Below are 23,923 nucleotides of genomic sequence, written 5' to 3' on the forward strand. Positions count from 1 at the left end.
TGTAAAAGAATCCCATATATACTAGAGTGTTGATAGCAGCATTTTTTGGTTGTTGTTGTTACGGTAAATAACTGAAAACCAAGTGGTTATCCATCAATTTGGGAATGGCTGAGCAAACTATATTATATTGGTGTAATGTCATATTTTTATGATAAATGAAAAGACAAAAGTACAGAGATAAATAGGAAGACTTGTATGTTCTGATTTAGATTAAAGTAAAAACAGAAAAAAAATGTACAAGACCAATCAATGATAAAAAAGAACACTTAATGAAGCTGAGTATTGAATAATTATAATGACCAATTTTGGCCCTGAAGAAGAAATAGGGAAGAGTATTTCTTTTCCTTGCAGAGGTAGGGTTTGTGGGGTTCAGAAGGGGAGGGGAAAGATTGGATGGACTATGGCTACAGAATGTTACTTATGCTGCCATGCTGCCATATAAGATTTCTTTATCATTTTTTTTCATTATTGTTTTCTATTTTTACAGAAAAAATATGTGTGTATATAGGGTGGAGAATAACTAGAAATTAATTTGATATCAAAACAAAAAACATCAATAAAACTTTAATTTAAAAATAAGGCAGGTTATAGCAGCCTGAGCTAATTTCTCTGACTGACTCTCTGTCTCTGTCTCTGTGTCTGTGTCTCTGTTTATGTCTATGTCTGTGTCTCTGTCTCTCTTTGTCTCTGTATCTCTCTCTGTCGCTCTCTCTGTTCCTCTGTCTCTCTCTGTCTCTGTATTTGTCTGTGTCTGTCTCTATCTCTGTCTCTCTCCATTCTTACCAGACTGATAGAACTAGGAAATACTGTAGATTGAATTTATCAAGATTTAGGTGTCATGTTTGACAAAACCGCCCTTGTTATTCTTATAAATAAAAAGAGACATGACTCAGGTTTGGAACCAGAGAGTAGTTGTTAATTGTTCAATATCAATTTGGAAGGTGTCTAATAGTGGCTTACAGATCTGTGCTTGGCTCTTGGCTCTGTTTTTATTAATTCAGTATCTCTGATAAAGTTATAGACGGCATGCTTGTTAAATGACAGATATCACAATGCTGGGATGTAGAGTTAAAGTATTAGGTGGCATATTTTAGATTCAAAGAACTCTCCACAGGCTCAGACACTGAGCCAAATCTGATAACATGAACTTTCATAAGGACAAATGTAAGATCTTAAACTTGGGTTCCAAGATCTGTTTCACAAGTGTAAAACCACAGGATTTGCCTTGTCTGTATGTGCCACCCTTAGAAGCCATTCCATTAGGCTCCAGGCATTCCAGGAATCCTTTTCAGCTATCTACAACACCACAGGTCTTGCTTCTGGCCTCCCCCCTTTCTACTCAAACATGCCTGAGACAACTCTAGATAAGGCAGAACCCCTAAGGATGTTGATAACCTACCTAAACTTATTCCTCAATGATTAACATCCTTCTGCCCCATCATAGCCACTCCATTCCAGGGATTCTTATCCCACAGTTTCTATTGTTCAAACCCTGTTCTCCATTCCCCACTGACTGTTCACTTATTTCCATCACTCTTAACAGAACTCCCTTCAATGTCTCACTTTAAATCTACCCATCCCTTCTATGCTTTCTGAAATTCCATAAATAGCAAACTGTGTGTCATCTTAAACTTTTTTCTTCCTTTATCCCTCCAATCTTCTTGCACTCACTAAGACCTGGCTCCCTCCAGATGACAGAAGTTCCCTGGCTAGCCTTTTCAGCACTGTTTGAACTTTTACCCATAACCCTGACTTACTAGTCATGGTTTGGAGTTGGAATATTCTTTGTTCCCCTTTTTCACTTCTAGGGTCTTTCTCTAGGGACTCGTGATCCTTCAGTAGTCTCTCCTCTTTTGAAGTTTAATCAGTCCATATTTACAATCCAATTCAGATTCTAGTGGTTATTGTTTACAGACCTCCAGGCTACTCTGCTTTATTCCTCCGTGAGTTCAGTGCCTGGCTCTGAGTTTTTCTTTCCTTCCCACTTCCTGTGCTCATATTAGCTCATATTCAAGACAGGTAGATAGATAGATAGATAGATAGATAGATAGATAGATGGTCTCTCAAACACCCTAACCTCTCAGTTCCTCAATACACTCATTTCTTATGACCTACAACTCCACCCTACCTCAGTTACACCCAGAGATGGTGTAACAACAAGCACCCTGGCACACGCAGGATAGCCTGGTAGCACAGGTTCTTTGATCTGCTTTTTTAAAAGGAAAGGCAACTTTAAAGGGGTCAGTAATCTTACTTTAATTACATTTACTAGTTCAGGGGGAAAGGTTAGCACCCAGAACATGGACAAATAAAAGCAGAGAAAATATAAGCAGAGAAATTACCACAAAGACCAACAGACAGTGCTCCAGCTGTCTGATCAAAGTAATGCAACCACCTACATATACCACTGGATCAGGGGAGCACAGATACATCTGAGTAGTCAGGGGGCTCTGAACAAATGGCTACTCAGAGTCCCAGCAAGGGAATAGAAAGGTCCTTCTCATAAGCAAACCACTAAAGCAAAATACCAACCTCAGAATATATGTGTATATATATATATATATATATATATATATATATATATATGTGTGTGTGTGTGTGTGTGTGTGTGTGTGTGTGTGTGTGTGTGTATATATATATATTCACTTCTCAGAGCCAGACGGCATCACAACCCTTGTGACTCATTGTCTAATTAGCTTAGTACCAAAAGGTGTGAACTTTCCTATAAGCAAGTCTCCCAGTAAGTAAGCCTCCCCCTAAGCAAGCTCCTCCTTAGGCAAGTTCCTCCCCCAGTGGGCTTTATATGACTCAGGATGTATCACAGCTGTGATTGAACACATGTGGTCACATAGGCCTACTAATGGATGGGGAAGTTATTCCTACTCCCTTAACATTACAGATGGTCATACCATTGATCTTGTCATCACACACAAATGTATCCTATCATTCATGAACACTGAAATTCCTTTATAGGATCATAATCTATTGTCATTCTACCTCTCCTGCTGCCTTGCAACTGCAAGCCTTGCTCTTCATTCTTAACATGATCTCTAATCCCTCCACCTTCAGTTCTTTCCTGTACCAAAACCTCTGTGCTGGTATATCAGTAAGGCAGAATTCGTGACTTCAAAGATAACCATGAATGTGCCTGAATGGTCCAGAATTGCAGGATATAAGGAATTCTCTAAGTAGAAAGCAGAGGAGTTAAAGCATTTATCGAAACTCAAAAGTAGCAGACCCATGGACCAGTGTCCCCAATTCAACATCCTGGCAAAAACCTTCCAAAACCAGTATTCCCATCTCACAATAGTGACCAGGAGGCCACAGAAAAACATTATGGCAGCAAGCCAAGCCATACTGGTGCTTCCCCCCCAATGCCAAGGCCCTCCAGCAAGAAGACCACCCACTGGCCTCAAGCCCCTGCTCAGCACTCTCCAGTCTCCATGAGGGTCAGTCCTGCTTTTTGTAGTGCCTGCCGCCATCACCACTGCTTCAGCCTCTTTCTCCAAGCTGTGTTCCAGCTAGCTGACTGCTTCCTCTCTCCTTCAGCTCTTAACTGCTCTCACCAACTGCCTCTCCAACTGCCTCTTAGCTCTGCTCCAACCATTCATCAAGCTCCTCCTACCACAGGCTTCCATTGGCTGCAGTCCTAGCCACTCCCCCCAGGACCCTGAGAGCCCCGCCCCTGAAGCCCACTAAAATGGGTGGGGAAGATCTTCCCATGCACTGATTGCCTTTACAGCTGGTTATATTATTCCCTTCCCTATCTTGGCCCTGTGGTAAGCTAATACAACTCTTCTCTTGCAATTCTTTCCCCTTTATCCTCCCAAAGATCTTGCCTTGCCGAACCCAGCCTTGGAATACTGTCATCACCTGCTATTTTTACTCCTACTTATGTGCTACTGAATAAAACTGAGAAAATCATGAAAATACACTGACTGAGTCTACTATAAATTTATGGTATATCTCAACAGGGTCCTCACTATGGCAAGGCAATCTTTTTACATTTCCGTAATTAATTCACCATATACTCATCATATTGACTTTTCTATATCTTTTCAACCATCCTCAAAATTCCCATAGTCCCCTGTATCACCACTCTCTCAGCTGAGTACCTTGTTTCATATTTCCCTGAAATAATTGAGGTCCTTCACAGATACCTCCCTCTTCTCCTCTATTCCTCATCTCACATCACCCATATGCCTTCCATAGCTATCCCCTCCTTCACCCTAACTCCCAAGAAAAGGTGGCCCTTCTGCTTTCTAAGACAAATCTCTCTATATGCACAAGTGATTCGATTCTATCCTATATTCTCTAGCAGATTGCCCCTTCTATCACCCTCCTCTCACTTATCATAAATCTCTCTCTGCTTACTTGCTGCTTCCCTTCTGCCTACAAACATCTTTCTGTCTCATCCCACTTTCCTCTAAGCCAATTACTTCCAGATCCATTTGTCCAACCCTAATCGCTCTCCTGACCTCCAATCTCACATCTTCAATGCACAATGGATATCCTCAACTGAATATCTCATAGACCTCTTCAACTTGTTATTTCCAAAATTGAACTCCTCCTCTTCCCTCCCACCAAATGCCCCCTCTTCCTAATCTCCCTGTTACTATCAAGAGTACCACCATTTTCCCTATCATCCAGGTTCACAGCTGAGGTGTCTTCCTAGATTTTTTTTTTCTTTCTCTTCACTCATGACCAATCTGTTGTCATATCTTATCATTTCTATCTTCATGACATCTCTTGTATATACCCACTTCTCTCCCCAGAAAATACTGTGAGCTCTCATCACCTTCTGTTTGGACTATTGAAATAGCCTGATGATTGGTCTCCTTGTCTCAAGGCTCTCCCCACACCAATCTATCCTACATTCAGATGTCAAACTGATCTTAAAGCACAGTTCTGACCTTGTCACCTCCCTATTCAACCAACTACAGAGACTTCCTATTTCTTCCAGGATCAAATATAAAATTTTCTGTTTGGTTCTTGAAGTCCTTTATAACCTGGCTCCTTCCTACTTTTCCAGTCTTCTTACAAGTGAGACAAAATTTGTAAAGTCCTTAGCATAGTACCTGGCACAAAGCAGATACTTAAGAAATAATTGTTGGCTTCTCTTCCCCTTCACATGTTACATGCCTCTATGTCCTCTATAGTCCAGTGACACTTGTGTCCTTGCTGTTTCTTGCAAACACGGCTCTTCCATCTTCCACATCAATATATTTTAACCAGCTATTTGCCATACTTGCTACTCTCTCCCTCCTCATTTCTGCTTCTTAGCTTCCCTGGCTTCTTTAATGTCTCAAAACAGAAGCCTTCCCCAGTTATCCTTTAATCTTCATGTTTTCCTTCTTTGACTACCCACAATTTTTCCCATATATACGTCTTGTTTGTACATAGTTGTTTGCTTTCTATCTCCCCAATTAGATGATGGATTCCTTAAGAGCAGGAACTCGTTTTTATTTGCTTCTTTTCATTTGTATGCTTTTATTTGTATTCCCAGAGCTTCACCTGCACCGGGCACATTTGCTGTTATTGTTCATTTCAGTTGTGTGAAGAAATTAAGGCTCAGAGAGTTTTAGTGAATTGCCCAAAGCTCAGGCGCTAAAACATATCCTTTGATTCCTAACCCAGGGTTCTTTCCACTGAGCCAAACTGGTGTTTATCTGCATAAAGAACATTCAAAAGGGATAGGGAACAGGCTTGTGATTTCACTGCTATAGGGAACACAAACTGAGGAATTTGTTGACCAAGGCTGGTACAACTTGTGTGCAGCTTAGAGCTTTGGAGAGTTTCCCAGAACTTGTGATTTGCCCAAGGTCATATAACTGTAAGGTCCCAAAGGCAAGACTTGAATCTTAGCCTTCATGGCTCCAAGCTCATTTCTCTATTCACTATGCCATGCTAGTATACCAAATTAGAGTTGGTATACTTGGGAAAAGTTAAAAGACAGTAAGAAATACCAGTTGGAGTCAGAACAAAGATGATAACTCATGCTAGCTTTGTGTGAAAGAGGCAGTATTGTATAGCAGAAAAAAAAAAAAAGATTTGAATTCGGAGTTCAAGTCTAGGGTCCAGCACTACTTATGTGAGATTAGGCAAATCACTTAATTTTTCTGCCTTTCTGTTTGTACATCTATAAAATGGCAGTGGACTTCATGAACCCTAAGACTCTCTCTAATTCTAAAACTATGATACTATGATCCTTCAAGGCTCTAAATTATATTATGTTTTCTTTTGATAAGCTATTGATGGAATCCTAATAAAGCTTCCCCCAACCCCAATATTCTAACTTCCTTATAGACCCCACTGAACAGCAGGCCCACTGCCTTTACCTAGCCATTCACTGCCCCCCTACACACACACACACACACACACACACACACACACTCAATATTCTAACTTCTTCATATATGTCCCACTGCTCACTAGAACAATAGGTGTTCATGAACTCGTGTTTCCCACAGAAACAACAGATGTGTCCATGCACTCAACCACAACCATATCCATCTACTCTCAGGACCACAATAGCTAGCCAATCAGAAAGCAATAGCTAGAGGATGCCCAAGCAGGATGTAGACCCTAAAAACATAGAAGGGACTTTCCCTATGTAGGCACCCGCGCAGTAATAGTAAAGAACTGACCTAGAGTGAACTTATGATGTAAAGACTCTTCTTATAATATCATTGTCATACCTAGATACCTCCCCAAATGTGTTTTTCTGTATGCATTGTGGGTAATTGCATGCACAGTTTCACTGTGGCTGGGACCCCTCCCCTATTACCTAATCCCTTAACAAATCCCTCCTGCCTTTTTAATATTCATAATTTGTTACGTAATTGCATCTTTACCCTATAAAAATCTGACTTGCTTTATCTGAAGTTGCTGGTTCCTCTTGGAACTTAGCCCACTTCATGAGAGGCATCGATCTCAATAAATGCCTCCACCTGGATTTAGTGGTGGTCTGACTCTGAATTCTTTGAGATAGCTCTTGCACAACACATCATGAAACCGCAACAGTTTTTGGCATCCCTGGGTGGGCAGAGTTGAAACCCCAACACTATTAAAGGGCAACTAACTAGCTACTTCATTGGAGATTTTTTTTAACTATAGATAACTGAACCCTTTAAGAAATTTCTCTTAGATATCCAAAATATCTACTTATGAAACCAGTTTTCATAGTTTTATTTATGTAGATCTTTGGTATGAAAACATGACTCATTGTGGTTAGAGTGAATAATTGTCTAGCTGTATAAACCTTTTGGCTGTGGTTATTCTAATATAAATTTTAACTAAGCCATCCCATATAAATATAGATGTGAAAAAAGGTATTATTTCTTTCAGGATTGTAGCACTGATTTTGAAATGAATCTTTCCCTCCTGTTCCTCTGGTTAAATCTTAATAGAAAATCAGAAACTATTAACAAGATGCAAACCTAATGATAGGAAAATCATGTTGGGATTCTGAAACAAGAGTATATGTTGATGCTGGTGCCTTGTGTAATCATCTATGGACCCTCTTCCATTTAGTTGTCTCTGTCACAAATACATTATCTATGTCATACGTTTCTGACTTGATTGTTTCTGATGCTGAGATTATTAATTAATGCAACCTACTAATGATATATGAATTCCTCTATTTTAACTTAGTCTGTATTTCTGCTTTTCTTAATGGTACAAAAGAAACAAAAATGTCATACTTTATGAAATTACTAAGAATCATATTAGAAAAACTTCTGTATTGCTGTGTAGGACAGTATTTACACAATTACATTAAGGAGAACAACACTAACAAAGTGACACAGCAGAACTTCATTTTCACCCCTTGATATGAGTATAGGTTTGGGGCAAGAGCAATATATGCATATATATATATATGTATATATATATAATACACATGCATATATATGATATATTTATTAATTAAAATGTAGTTACATATATAACTAGCATTAGCTAGCATTTATGTAGGATTTTAAGGCTGTAAATCACTTTAAAATTATCTCACTTTATTCTCACAGCAGTTTTACATTTTACAGTCAGTCAGTTAATAGTCAGTGAACAAGCTTACTATGTATTAAGCACTAATGCTAAATTGAGAAGACAAATACCAAAAAAAAAAAAAAAAAGGCAGTTCCTGCCTTCAAACAGCTTATATTCTAATGGGGAACGATAACATATAGATGGATGCTGAAAAGGAAGGGTAAATGTTCCCTGTGCAGGAGCTTGGTAAAGTCTGTTGAGAAATGAATGCTTGCCTGAGATTGGTTCCTTTCTTAAACTGAAATTGCAGAAAAAGCCATCCAGTCAGAGGGTGGGGCCAAAGCTGCAGAGGGTACTAAAACAGTGTGAGATCTAGAGAGGGGAGCGATGTTCTAGGATGAATTTTTTTTTTTTTGTCAAATCTTTATTGGGTAAGTGGGAAAGATTGGCAGGGTCCAGTTTAGTCCTTCTTGGCAGCAGCCTTCCTCAAGGCAGCTAGGACGTTGCTGAGCTCCTCTCTCTTCCTCTTGGACCGGATGTGAGTTCCCACCCTTTTTTTTGATGAACTTAAGGGCTCTCTTATCCTTAGAGACCTTTAACAATTCCATGGCGCGCTTCTCATAAGGGGCAAATCCGCACACTTCCCGGATCATATCTCTCACAAACTTGGTGTGTTTGGTCAAGCGCCCACGGCGGCGGCAGTGTCGCGGCTTCGAAACGTTTTTGGTAACTTGGTGGCCCTTGTTGAGGCCCACGGCCGTGGGGTATCGGATGGCCATGGCTGCGGCGCGTAGCCCCAACGGCAGCCACAGCAGAAGGCTAGGATGAAAATTTTTATGGAGCATGGCGGAGAGGTTCGGAGTACAGCCTGGGGAGGAATAAGGAAGGTGAGGAAAGAGATGAGGTTTTACGGTTTAAGAAAGTGAGACTTTAGTCATGTGACTTGCCCAAATTCACAAAATTATTAAGTGTCTGAGGAGATTTTTAACTCAGGTTTTCCTGAGACCAGATTCTTAGCTACACACACACACACACACACACACACACACGCTGCTGGACAAAATAAAACTACAGGCAGATTGGGAGATTGACTTTTCTTTCAGTGAAATTGATGCACAATGTTGAACTAGTTTTGTCCCTGACCCATTCTTTGTGACAATTATTCACAGACAACAGGGAGCATTGCAAATGGACTCAGAATAGGAGCTGAAAAAGGTGGACCGAATCCTGCTTGGGAAATTACTCATCCTGTTCAAAGATCCTAAGCTGTTCGGTGATACTAAAACTCATTTTTTTTCTACTTCTTTATTTTCTGGTGATTCAGCAAATCATGGAATACCACATCAAGGACAGTCAAGAAGCATTTATTAAGCATCTAGCTCCTGCTCAGAAAGAAACCTCAATGTAACAGGATAAATAGAATTCAAACAACTATGTACAAACTAGAAATATACAGGATAAATTGGAGAGAATATCAGACATAAGACATTAGCATTAAGGGGACCAAGAAAGGGTTGACTGTAGAAAGGGGTCACTTAAATAATTGTTGTCCTGAGTTTTGAAAGTGTCTGAAAGGAAAGGAAGAAAGAAAAAAAAAACCTTTTAAGAAAAGATGCTATAACAATGCCATTTCTATTAGCTAGGCCTAAATGGAAGTTTCTTTTAGTAAACCATTTCTACTTATAAATACTAATTTTTAGCCTGAAACATACTGAAGAAGTGAAGATCCCTACAGCAGAACTAGAACCAACCAAATTAAAATGTTTCCTAAGTCTAAAACATTGTCAAGTTAGCCTTGAGAAGCTTTCAAGATTGAACCCTAAACTAGCTCTGAGTCATGGATTACAAATCTCTGAGTTGAAAACTGGGGTGAAGATAATAATTGGAAAGAACTTTAGAGTTCACTTAATTCAACTTCTTTATTTTAGAGATGATGAAAAACTCAGATCCAGAGAGGTTAAAATGCCCTAAGCAATGTCAAACAGCCAGTAAGAATTGGAATAGATCTCAGGAATGCTGACTTTTAATCCATTGTGTCCTACTGTTACCTCCTATAGAAATGCCAACCCTATTACCATTTCTAGAAATGAGTAGACAGTTTTCGTTTTTGCTTTTTAACCTGGAACACAAGTTAAATGATAGGACACAGTATGTGGTATCAAACAAACCAAGCTGACATACATAATGGGGCAGATATATATAATGGTACAAAAAACTACAAGAGAATCAAAATTTTTGTTATGAGAGGGGCTATGGAAACAGGCATAGTGGGTATAAAAAAGGTACAACATATTGCCATAAGGATCTCTGTCTCCATGCTCCCAACCTTCAACTCATTGGTTATTGATTTCCATATATAGTCTTGCTATGCAGTTCTATTTACTCATATCTTCCATTTGATTTGCATCTTTTGGACACTTTCTTCCGTTGTAAGTTACTTCCTCAGCACCACCTATACACAGTGAGCTATTCAGTGCTTGTGCAAGTTTTTGTTTTCCAAAATCCTAGCCTTCTTTTGGAAGAAGAGATACTACTCACTACCATTTTTCAGAATTTTCTTCCTAGAGTCAGTAAAAAGTTCTCTTAAAATTTATATTGAATCCTTCTTGTCTTTTGTTTGTGTCTACCATTGCTTGCAATGCTTCATCCTCTGTTCAAATAGACAAATCACAATTGTATAGTTGCAGTGGTTGTTTCTTCAAATCTTCTCCAGCCACCAGGCATGTCAGATTGTATTTATTCCTGAATTATTTCTTTTACCCTGCATAGGAAGGAACTCCTCAACCTCTCCAGTAAGAAAGAGTATAGAGAAGCATTTTTAAAGGATATTCACCTTTTATAAGAGAAAGAAGAGCTTGCCTGTATAGCATATAAAAATTGGCCACTATCTCAAGCAGAAACACAAAAATAGCTCATGCCCTTTAGGTCATGAATCATTTATCATTTTAGATTTAAAATTTAACTAAAACTATTGGTGGCTCCTTCTTAAACTACCCTTAGAAATTACTATAGGAAATTGTCTGTTTGTCTATTTCTACTTGCTTATTTGTTGACCACTCTTGTTTTCATTGATATTTCCAGAGGTACTGATCTTAAAGCCTGCAGAACAACTCCACTGTACTTTATTATTAAACTTCTTTAATTGGTTAGGTTTCAGTAATTAACATTCATTCTCAGTTTCTCAATATTAGACCCAGACTCTTCCAGTAACACCTCTGTACATAGTGACCTCACATATTTAAGTAGAGCTCACATATATTGACATAAATACTTAAAACTATTATGCTTACCACTTTATATCTCTTTTGCCATAACTGTTCACTAGGATTCTAGTTTCTCAGTAACTTGTAGAAAACCAATTTTCAGCCTGACTGTTCATTCTTCTTCTCTTTCCTTCTGAAATCTACTGCTTCGCTGTGTATTAACCAGATTAAACATTTGATTAAATTATATAACCATTTACTAAGCACCAACAATGTGCAAAGTACTGTGCTAGTCACAGGAGATAATTACCAAAATGAAACAGTCCCTGATCTCACACAGCTTACATTCTACTGGGAGCCGACATTATCTCAACAATATGTTTAAAATATTAGGGCTTTGTAAAAGTATTTACAAAGAGGGCCACTTTAGGCTAAGTTGGAATGTTTTTGTAGTTGCTGTAATATAGAGAATAGATGTAGCATTGAAGATTCATGCTTTTGGGGATTATGTAAAATAGTTGAGTAATAGCATACACATGGGGAATGCTGAGACATCTATTACTTATACTTCTCCAGTCTGATAAAGTTATAAATAGGATTTCTGCCTTGTAGAATAGGGTGTAGTAAAAAAAAATAAAGATATGATTTAAATATCCATTAAATGTGTGAGCTAGGTTTTTTTAAATTTAAAATTTGGAAGAGGGGAGGGAAGGCAAAAGATTTGAAAATACCATGTGACTTCAAAGACAAAAACTAGAAACGCTCAAATATATGTCTCATTGAAGTTTTGTCAGTGCAGGCATTAGTAGCACAAAATAGCAGATAAATGCTCAGTATATGAAATTTAAATTATCTATAAAGTGAAATGAAAGGAAAAGTATATTTCACCATAACATTATGATACCTGAGTCTGGAAATGACTGTGGAAATAATTCAGCCTTTAGTCATACATAAAAGTATTTTTTTAGGGGGGAAAGCAGGGCAATTGGGGTTAAGTGACTTGCCCAAGGTCACACAGCTAGTAAGTGTGTCAAGTGTCTTAGACCAAATTTGAACTCAGGTCCTCCTGACTGCAGAGCCAGTGCTTTACTCACTGTGCCACCTAGTTGCTCCAATAAAATTTTTTTTTTGTTATTTGAGGTTGGAATAAAACTTTTAGAAATCAATTTTGTTATCATTACATAAATCAATAATTGTGTGCTTAGTATGTACAACACTATTCTAGGTTCTCTAGGACTTATAAATAATATGAGACATAATCCACAAAGCTTTTACAATCTATTTGGACATAAAAGGCAGAAATATTTCAAAAGTACATTCCTCTTATTTAAAGTTTATCATTCTGTTTATTAATAAAATATTGGACATTTTGGGGGAAAATATTTATTGTTGGTTTTTTTTAGATCAAGAAAACAATTTTTTTCGGCAAACAAAGTTCTTGAGCAAACTCTTTTTGACCAAATGCTCTGTTACAGGCAGCTAGGTGGTGCAGTGGCTACTGAATCTGGGGTCAGGGATACCTGATTTCAAATCTACCCTAAGACATTTACTCACCTTATGATCCCAAACTAGTCATAACCTTGGTCTGTCTCATCTTCCTTACCTGTAAAACTGGGATAATAATAGCACTTACCTCTTAGGATTGTTTTGAGGATAAATTGAGATTATAAAGCTTTTTGCAAACGTTAAAGTGCTGTATAAATGTTACCAATTACAGATTGAGTCGAGTACTTTCAATATTCTTTCCATAAATACTTATGAAATATCTGCTGAACATTGCTAGGGAAGAAATAAAATTGAGAGGAGACACAGTCTCTATGATTCTGTAGGATGCAGTTTACTGCAATGGCAAAACATGCAAATGTACAATATTATATAAGTTATTAGATGATTGTAGAAAAAATGACTGTGTAAAGTCTGAGGGGCAAGACTCTGGGATCAGGAAAAACTTCATGACTTCATTTTTTTCATCTAGAAAATTACAGAGTTAGACTAGAGGATTTCTAAAGACCCCTCCAGATTTAAGTCTACCATCTTCTCATCCTTTATGTCATTCAAGAAGGTGACACTTGAGTAAAACTTTAAAAGATAGGAGTTCAGCATGTGTATGGGAAAAGTACATTAAGAAGAAGATAGAAGATAAAGTTGAGAAAGACTAGTCCAAAATCAGAGAAAGCAATGAATGCCAGGAGAAGCCAGTTAATATGGAAGTAACAAAGATTTTTGAGCAGAGGAGGATTATAGATTTAAATATAAGAAAGAATATTCTTCCAGCTGTAAGAAGGATGCATTTGGGGTAGAGGTTGAAGCAGAGACAGGAAAATCTGTTAGGAGGTTAATTCAGTAGTTCAAAGACAGAGCAATATGGTTCTTCACTAGGGTAACAGCAGGTGAATGGAGAGGAGAAAATATCTAAAACAAACATTATGAAGGTAGAAACAACATAATTTGGCAATCGCTTGAAAAAACATTTGGCTTTTATATATAGCACTTTAATGTTTTCTAGACATATACTATCTCATTTAAGCCTCACAACAAGACTATGAGAAAGAGGCATTGTTATTCTCATATTATAGATGGGGAAACTGAGTTTGAGAGAAGTTAAATGACTTTCCCAGGTTCACACAATTGTTGTTGTATTTGTCCTTCATTCTCGAAGAGAACCATGACATCAGAGAAATGATGACATGACTTGCAGTTGACTTTGATTTGAGTGAGGGAGGGCTATGCAAGGTCACCAGCCTCACTTTCTCCTTCAGGGCCATCTGCATCCAGTGACCTGATATTCACCAATAAAGACTGGAGATGGCCCAGAATACATTGGGAGACCCTGACCCTTTTAGGCTGAGGTCACACAATTATTTAATAATACTATGAGGAAGGATTTGAACTCAGGTCTTCCTGATCTAAATATAGTGCTCTATCAGTGGTGCCACCCAGGTGCCTTGATTGAATATGAGAAAAGGAAAAAGAGATCAAAAAAGAAAAAAAATCACATAAGTTTTAAATTCTATCACTGAAACTTTTTGGAGTAAGACTGAATGAACCCTTATCAGATACAGTCAAGGGATTCTCTGTTCTGGTAAAAGTTCACTAACTGGCCTCTAGGTTTTCCTTTCAACTCTGAAATTGTATAATTTTGTGAAGATGAAGGCAGAGTCTATTAAAGTTTGTACCACAGGCAGAAATAATGAAGTTAAGATTGTGTTCAGGAGGAAATAAATCAATCAAAAAGCGTGTATTAATTGTGCAATTATGGGTCAGGCACAATGCTAGGCACTGAGAATGTAACAAAAAACAAAAGTGAAATAAAATATATAAATAAACACAAAAATAAGGTAATTTTTTGGAGGGATAATATTAGAATTAGTTTGGAATGTTGAGATCGAAGTACCTGGGGAGCAATCATATGTATGGATGAGTTAGAGAGCTGTGTCTGGCACTCAGAAGCCAGATCAGTACTCAGGATAAAGATTGTACAGTTCTTACCATAAAGGTGTTGATCAAAGGCATCAAAGTGGAAGCAATCATTTCATAAGGAGAGAAGGTACAAAGAGAGAAGGAGGCCAATAAAAGACCCTCAGAAAACATCCATATTAATATTCTCAGAAGAGGATGAAGTGGGAAAGTGAACAATTGGAGAGGGAGGAAGAAAATCATTATATCATGTACCTGAAACAAAACGAATCAATAAGATAAGTTAAGGAGTAGGTGATCAACAGTGCCAAAAGCTAAACAGAGATAAAGGAAGTTAGGCAATAATTGAAAGCCATTAGATGTTATAGTTGGGCATCTAGGTGGCATAGAGCTCCAGGCCTAGAGTCAGGAAGTTTCATCTTCCTGAGTTCAAATTTGGCCTCAGACACTTACTTACTGTGTGACCCAGGGCAAGTCATTTAACCCTATTTGCCTCAGTTTCCTCATCTGTATTATGAGTTCAAGAAGGAAATGGCAAACCACTCCAGTTATGTTTGCCCCAAAAGCACCAAATGGAGTCAGGAAGAGTCAGACTGGACTGAAAACTGACTACATATGAACAACAAAGATGTTACAGTTGGGAGGCTCTTGGCAACTTTAGAGAAAGAAGTTTCCATGGAAGTAGGAGTTAGTCAATAAATATTTATTTGGCTCCTATATTGTGCTAGTAACTATGGTAAACACTGGGGAAAACAAAGTAAAAGGCAGTCACTGTTTTCAAGTTCACAGATCACAAGGGGTTGAAAAAACTTGGAGGTTGGAGGAGGTTGAATCAATGAGTTTGTGATTTTATTTTCCAGTAAGGTTAGCAGTGAGGTATAGAAGAGAGATAGGGTAGTGGCTTAAATGAAGTTCAGGCAAATATTTAGTGGAGTCATGTTATGCTAATGCATATGCTTCCGTAGGTTTAGGACATATCAGGAATACACATGCATATAAATATGTGTGTGTTTACATATGTAAATATGTATATAATATACATATATATTATATACATATATAGTATATGTGTATGTATGTGTGTGTACGTGTATATTCCTATCCCAAACCTATGGAAGGTTTAGAACTGGATTAGTTGTTAAAGAATGTCTGGATTTTAAGTAAAGTAGATATTGCTGTGAGTAAAGTATGAAAAAAATTATTAGTTGAAAATGAACAGATGACTGTTTCTTATTGACATTAGCACAATGCTTACAGTAAATCTTAATTTCAGGAAGAAACTCAAAGAATACCTCATTATAATCTCATTAATTTCATAAGAGTAGCATATTTCTGTTTTGTTATCCTCAAATATTTCCAGATTATATGGATTTGTGAATTTCCTACATTTTGTTGATTCATCTTAAACATTGTAGTGTTCCACATAAGCTTTCAAATTACTGACTATTTCAATTTAGTTATTTGCAAACAAAGCCAAAATAGCACATTATAAAAAATATTGGCTCCATTGTATACCCAGCAAGATCTCCACATGATATTAAACCACTTCTGTTTTTTTTTTCATAACTGACAAAGAAATAAATATATGTCATAGCCATCCTTGTGCTTGGGCTTCTGAGCCAAAAAAACAAAATATAATATTCAATAGCCTTAAAATCTAAAAGAAAAGGGGAAAAGTATATTTGTGTCTATATATCTATACCTATATCTCTGTATCTATATTTATATCATACCTATATCAACTATTTACATATGTGTATATATTATATTATATTATATTACAGAAATTAAACTAAGGTAAAGAATCCCAAATCTATATCTGTGTACCTTCCATATTCTTATAAGGATGAGTGATAAAAATCAGCATTATGTTTGAAATGAAATATAACAAGATTGGTGCTATGTTTCCAAGTTGCTAAGGTCTCATCACAATGAGGCAACTTGGACCACAGCACTGAGTCATAAACATTTAAATAAATGTCCAGTTCTTGTTCTCTTGTTACCATCAGATCCACGCTTCATTTGGCCAAAATAAGTTAGTTTTATTATTTAGCTTTTTGGTCATTTTTCACTGTTACATGACATATGTTGCTTGTATAGCATGGTTTAATGGTGATGTTCAGTTTATTCTGTTAATGAAGGCCTTGAGGTATACAGATGTGCAGGCTTTATCTCAAATGTGACTTTAACTACATGTGTGTTACTTTTACTAATTGGAAAATACCTAATGAGAAATAGTGTGTCATAATGCTAGACTTGGTCAAAAAGATCTTTACTCAAATTCCACATTGGATACTTAATCTTTGTATGGCTCTGGGTAGTTACCTTAACTCTGAACCTCTGAGTAACTCACTTAACCTCTGAGTATCTCAGGCAGCTCCCTATGAGTTACCAAATAAGTCGTGCACAAGTTTAACCAGTGTTAGTGGAAGGAATCCCCATACCTGGAGTACCCCAAAATGATTAAATCACAGATCTTCTCTGAATTAGAAAGACTGTAGGTAGGTTAATTTAGAGGTGGTGTTATGTCTGGGTTCTTAAAACATACTGATAGAATGATGCTTTTTGTCTTTTACATAAGCAACAAGTAAAAAATGCTGATAAAGCTATTTCTGAAGTCTTCTCTTTAGAGACTCAAACCTCAAGAGAACACTAACACTCTGCTAATCAGAGGCAGTTAACAAGCACTGCTACAAGATACTAAACAGCAAAGGAATGGACAAAGAGTTATATACACTTAGTCACCCTCTGCTTTCCTGCTCATTAATGTACCACTAAGAGACAGATCCACATTAGGAAAATTTCTTCCCAAGATACCTAGATGATATTCTGGGGCCTTCTTATAGTTAAAAAGACCAGCGTCAAATCTTGAATCTTCTACTACAGAATCACATGATCTAAGTATCAGAAGGGACCTCGGAGATCATCTACTCCAGTCTATACCTGAACTCTCCACCTCAGAACTTCTATTTAAAGAAAGTGCCCGGGCCAGCTGCATATGTCTCTCTACTTTTTTACTTCTAGAACTGTCTCTGTCATGTCCCTAACATGAATACTTTCTCCCTCATCCCTTCTCCCCTTTTCATCTTCTGTCTATGTCTTGTTTTCCCTGATAGAATGTAGCTCCTTGAGAGAAGGGACTATCTTTCTGCTTGTGTTTGTATTCTCACACAGTTCCAGATACACCATAAGTGCTTAATTTGAGGTTGTTAACTTGATTTGGTGACTTGAACAAGAATCTCCTCTCCAGCATGCCACATAAGAGGTCACCTTGATTTTGTTTGAAGATCTCTACTGATTGTGATACTCTTACTACAAGAAGCTCTAAGTAGCGGAGTGTGTAGTTTTTCATTACATCAAGGAAAAAGCTGCTTCTCTGGAGATTTTACCCAGTGATCCTTGTTCTGTCCTCTGGGGCTGTCTTGGTTAAGATTCTCCATCTGGTGGACTAAACCACTCAGTGCCTGAAGGTTGATATGTAATTCCTTATTTAAAAAACAAACATATATTCAGTAATCTCAGGAGGAAAAAGAAAAACAGTCAACAATGTGGAAAAGAAGTTAGAATTATGGGGGCGGAGCCAAGATGGCGGCTGGTAAGCAGGAACTACTTTGAGCTCCGTACCGAGTCCCTCCAAAAACCTATAAAAAATGGCTCTGAACCAATTCTAGAACGGCAGAACCCACAAAACAGCAGAGGGAAGCAGGGCTCCAGTCCAGGAGAGCCTGGATGGTTTCTGGGTGAGGTCTATCCCACACGGAGCTGGGAGCTGGGAGCTGGGAACGGAGTGGAGCAGAACCAAACCTGAACGGCGTTGACCATCCAGACCAGAAGCCGGGCGGAGGGGGCCCTAGCGCCCTGAATCAGTGAGCTGTGGCAGTTACCAGACTCCTTAACCCACAAACACCAAAGACTATGGAGAAGGTTAATGGGAAAAGCTGCAGGAGTAGAAGGAGTTCGCGGTTCGACTTCCAGCCCCGGGGGCAGCGGAGGTGGGGCAGCTACAGCTGTTGTTACTTCCAGCTCCAGGCCCACCTGGGGGGAGGAATTAAGTGGAGGATCAGAGCAGGAGTGCACAGCCTGCCGAAGATCTAAGCCCAGTCCGGGTTGGGGGTTGGGGAAGGATCAGTGCTGGTGTGGCAGAGCCAGCACATCCCCCCCAAACGTGGAACATAGAACTCTCTAGTCTACAAGCAGTCATACCCCACTGAAAAACTCAAAGGTCAAGTTAGTTGGCTGGGAATATGGCCAGGCAGCAAAAACGCACCGAGATTCAGTCTCAGACTTTGCATTCTTTCTTTGCTGACAAAGAAGACTAAAACATACAGCGTAAAGAAGTCAATAAAGTGCAAGAGCCTACACCAAAAGCCTCCAAGAAAAACATGAACTGGTCCCAGGCCATGGAAGAGCTCAAAAAGAATTTGGAAAAGCAAGTTAGAGAAGTAGAGGAAAAATTGGGAAGAGAAATGAGAAGGATGTGAGAAAACCATGAAAAACAAGTCAATGACTTGCTAAAGGAGACCCAAAAAAATACTGAAAAATACACTGAAGAAAACAACACCTTAAAAAACAGACTAACTCAAATGGCAAAAGAGCTCCAAAAAGCCAATGAGGAGAAGAATGCCTTGAAAGGCAGAATTAGCCAAATGGAAAAGGAGGTCCAAAAGACCACTGAAGAAAATACTACTTTAAAAATGAGATTGGAGCAAGTGGAAGCTAGTGATTTTTTTTTAATGCAATTTATTTATTTAACATATTTGGTTTTCAGCACTGATTTTCACAACAGTTTGAATTACAAATTTTCTCCCCATTTCTACCCCCCCCCCCACTCCAAGATGGCTTATATTCTGGTTGCCCTGTTCCCCAGTCAGCACTCCCCTCTATCACACCCTCCCCTCTCATCCCCTTTTCCCTTCCTTTCTTGTAGGGCAAGATAAATTTCTACGCCCCATTGCCTGTGTATCTTATTTTTTAGTTGCATACAAAAACTTTTTTTGTTTTTGAACATCTGATTTTAAAACTTTGAGTTCCAAATTCCCTTCCCTCTTCCCTTCCCACCCACCCTCCCTAAGAAGCTGAGCAATTCAACCTAGGCCACACATGTATTATTATGTATAACCCTTCCACAATACTCATGTTGTGAAAGGCTAACTACATTTTGCTCCTTCCCAACCCATCCCGCTTTATTGAATTTTCTCCCTTGACCCTGTCCCCTTTCCAAAGTGTTTGTTTTGATTACCTCCACCCCCATCTGCCCTCCACTCCATCATCCCCCCGCCTTTTATTTTTTTTTTTATCTTCCTCCCTCTTCTTTCCTGTGGGGTAAGATACCCAACTGAGTATGTATGGTATTCCCCCTCAGGCCAAATCTGATGAGAGCAAGGTTCACTCATTCCCCCCTCACCTGCCCTCTCCCCTCCTCCCATAGAACTGCTTCCTCTTACCACCTTTATTCGAGATAATCCACCCCATTCTATCTCTCCCTATCTCCCTCTCTCAGTATGTTACTCTCTCATCCATTAATTTCATTTTATTTCTTTTAGCTATCTTCCCTTCATCCTCCACTCACCCTGTGTCTGCTCTCTCTCTTTTACATATATATATATATATATATATATATATATATATATATATGTATAAACACATATATATATACACATACATACATATACACATAGATATATACATACATACACATTCACTTATATATATACATAAACATATATATATATATATATACACATATACATATATATATGCATATTCCCTTCAACTACCCTAATACTGAGGTCTCATGAATCATACTCATCATCTTTCCATGTAGGAATGTAAACAAAACAGTTCAACTTTAGTAAGTCCCTTGCAATTTCCGTTTCTTGATTACCTTTTCATGCTTCTCTTGATTCTTGTGTTTGAAAGTCAAATTTTCTATTCAGTTCTGGTCTTTTCACTGAGAAAGCTTGAAAGTCCTCTATTTTATTGAAACTCCATATTTTGCCTTGGAACATGATACTCAGTTTTGCTGGGTAGGTGATTCTAGGTTTTAATCCTAGCTCCATTGACCTCCGGAATATCGCATTCCAAGCCCTTCGATCTCTTAATGTAGAAGCTGCCAGATCTTGGATTATTCTGATTGGGTTTCCACAATACTCAAATTGTTTCTTTCTGGCTGCTTGTAGTATTTTCTCCTTGATCTGGGAGCTCTGGAATTTGGCAACAATATTCCTAGGAGATTTCTTTTTGGGATCTATTTGAGGAGGCGATCGATGGATTCTTTCAATTTCTATTTTGCCCTGTGGCTCTAGAATATCAGGGCAGTTCTCCTTGATAATTTCCTGAAAGATGGTATCTAGGCTCTTTTTTTGATCATGGCTTTCAGGTAGTCCAATAATTTTTAAATTATCTCTCCTGGATCTATTTTCCAGGTCAGTGGTTTTTCCAAGGAGATATTTCACATTGTCTTCCATTTTTTCATTCCTCTGGTTCTGTTTTATAATATCCTGATTTCTCATAAAGTCACTAGCTTCCACTTGCTCCAATCTCATTTTTAAAGTAGTATTTTCTTCAGTGGTCTTTTGGACCTCCTTTTCCATTTGGCTAATTCTGCCTTTCAAGGCATTCTTCTCCTCTTTGGCTTTTTGGAGCTCTTTTGCCATTTGAGTTAGTCTATTTTTTAAGGTGTTGTTTTCTTCAGTGTATTTTTCAGTCTTTTTTTGGGTCTCCTTTAGCAAGTCATTGACTTGTTTTTCATGGTTTTCTCGCATCCTTCTCATTTCTCTTCCCAATTTTTCCTCTACTTCTCTAACTTGCTTTTCCAAATCCTTTTTGAGTTCTTCTATGGCCTGGGGCCAGTTCATGTTTTTCTTGGAGGCTTCGGTTGTAGGCTCTATGACTTTGTTGTCTTCTTTAGGCTGTATGTTTTGGTCTTCTTTGTCACCAAAGAAAGAATCCAAAGTCTGAGACTGAATCTGGGCGCGTTTTCGCTGCCTGGCCATATTCCCAACCAACTAACTTGACCCTTGAGTTTTTCAGTGGGGTATGACTGCTTGTAGACTAACGAGTTCTATGTTCCACGTTTGGGGGGGAGGTGCCAGCTCTGTCAGAGCCGCACTCCTCCTTCCCCAAGGACCCCCAGTCCAGACTGGGCTTAGATCTTCAGCAGGCTGTTGCACTCCTGCTCTGATCCGCCACTTAATTCCTCCCACCAGGTGGGCCTGGAGCCGGAAGTAACAACAGCTGTAGCTGCCCCCGGGGCTGGAAGCCGAACTGCGAACTCCTTCCACTCCCGCAGCTTTTCCCACTAACCTTCTCCGCAGTCTTTGGTGTTTGTGGGTCGAGGGGTCTGGTAACTGCCGCAGCTCACATATTCAGGGAGCTAGGGCCCCCTCTGCCCGGCTTCTGGTCTGGATCCTCCACTCTGCTCAGGCTGGGCTCTGCTCCACTCCGTTCCCAGCTCCCAGCTCCCAGCTCCCAGCTCTGTGTGGAATAGACCTCACCCAGACACCATCCAGGCTGTCCTGGGCTGGAGCCCTGCTTCCCTCTGCTGTTCTGTGGGTTCTGCCGTTCTAGAATTGGTTCAGAGCCATTTTTATAGGTTTTTGGAGGGACTCGGGTACGGAGCTCACTCTAGTCCGTGCTTACCAGCCGCCATCTTGGCTCCGCCCCCCGGAAGCTAGTGATTTTATGAGAAATCAAGATATTATAAAACAGAACCAAAGGAATGAAAAATGGAAGATAATGTGAAATATCTCATTGGAAAAACCACTGACCTGGAAAATAGATCCAGGAGAGATAATTTAAAAATTATTGGACTACCTGAAAGCCCTGATCAAAAAAAGAGCCTAGATATCATCTTTCAAGAAATTATCAAGGAGAACTGCCCTGATATTCTAGAGCCACAGGGCAAAATAGAAATTGAAAGAATCCATCGATCGCCTCCTCAAATACATCCCAAAAAGAAATCTCCCAGGAATATTGTCGCCAAATTCCAGAGCTCCCAGATCAAGGAGAAAATACTGCAAACAGCCAGAAAGAAACAATTTGAGTATTGTGGAAACCCAATCAGAATAACCCAAGATCTGGCAGCCTCTACATTAAGAGATCAAAGGGTTTGGAATACGATATTCCGGAGGGCAATGGAGCTAGAATTAAAACCTAGAATCACCTACCCAGCAAAACTGACTATCATGCTCCAAGGCAAAATATGGATTTTCAATAAAATAGAGGACTTTCAAGGTTTCTCAGTGAAAAGACCAAAACTGAATAGAAAATTTGACTTTCAAACACAAGAATCAAGAGAAGCATGAAAAGGCAATCAAGAAAAAGAACAAGAAAAGAAATTGCAAGGGACTTACTAAAGCTGAACTGTTTTGTTGACATTCCTACATGGAAAGAGGACGAGTATGATTCATGAGACCTCAGTATTAGGGTAGCTGAAGGGAATATGCATACATATATGTTTATGTATATATATGGGTGAATGTGTATGTATGTATATATCTATGTGTGTATGTATATACATATATATATATATATATATATATAGAGAGAGAGAGAGAGAGAGAGAGAGAGAGAGAGAGAGGGAGAGAGAGAGGGAGGGAGAGGGAGGGAGAGGGAGAAAGAGAGAGAGAGAGAGAGAGAGAGAGAGAGAGAGAGAGAGAGGGAGAGAGGGGACACAGGGTGAGTTGAAGATGAAGGGAAGATATCTAAAAGAAATAAAATCAAATTAAGGGATGAGAGAGGAACATACTGAGAGAGGGAGATAAGGAGAGATAGAATGGGATGGATTATCTCCCATAAAGGTGGCAAGAGGAAGCAGTTCTGTGGGAGGAGGGGAGAGGGCAGATGAGGGGGGGGGGGAATCGGTGAACATTGCTCTCATCAGATTTGGCCTAAGGAGGGAATACCATACATACCCAATTGGGAATCTTACCCCACGGGAAAGAAGAGGGAAGAAGATAAAAACATGGGGGGGGTGATGGAGGGGAGGGCAGATGGGGGTGGAGGTAGTCAAAAACAAACACTTTTGAAAGGGGACAGGGTCAAGGGAGATAATTCAATAAAGGGGGATGGGTTGGGGAGGAGCAAAATATAGTTAGTCTTTTACAGCATGAGTATTGTGGAAGGGTTATACATAATGATACACATGTGGCCTATGTTGAATTGCTTGACTTCTTAGGGAGGGCAGGTGGGAAGGGAAGAGGGGAGAGAATTTGGAACTCAAAGTTTTAAAAACAAATGTTCAAAAACAAAAAAAATGTTTTTGCATGCAACAAGAAAATAAGATACACAGGCAATGGGGCGTAAAAATTTATCTT

General features: G+C 38.9%; 1 protein-coding gene and 1 pseudogene across 3 annotated transcripts in view; one reads left to right on the forward strand and one right to left on the reverse strand.

The window, feature by feature from the left end:
* Positions 1–23,923, forward strand: part of CSMD3 (CUB and Sushi multiple domains 3) — a 1,625,828-nt gene that overhangs the window by 576,287 nt on the left and 1,025,618 nt on the right. The window lies entirely within an intron of this gene.
* On the reverse strand, positions 8,399–8,796 carry LOC118849898 (annotated as a pseudogene).

Source organism: Trichosurus vulpecula, chromosome 1, assembly GCF_011100635.1.
Source record: "Trichosurus vulpecula isolate mTriVul1 chromosome 1, mTriVul1.pri, whole genome shotgun sequence".
Classification (NCBI taxonomy): domain Eukaryota; kingdom Metazoa; phylum Chordata; class Mammalia; order Diprotodontia; family Phalangeridae; genus Trichosurus; species Trichosurus vulpecula.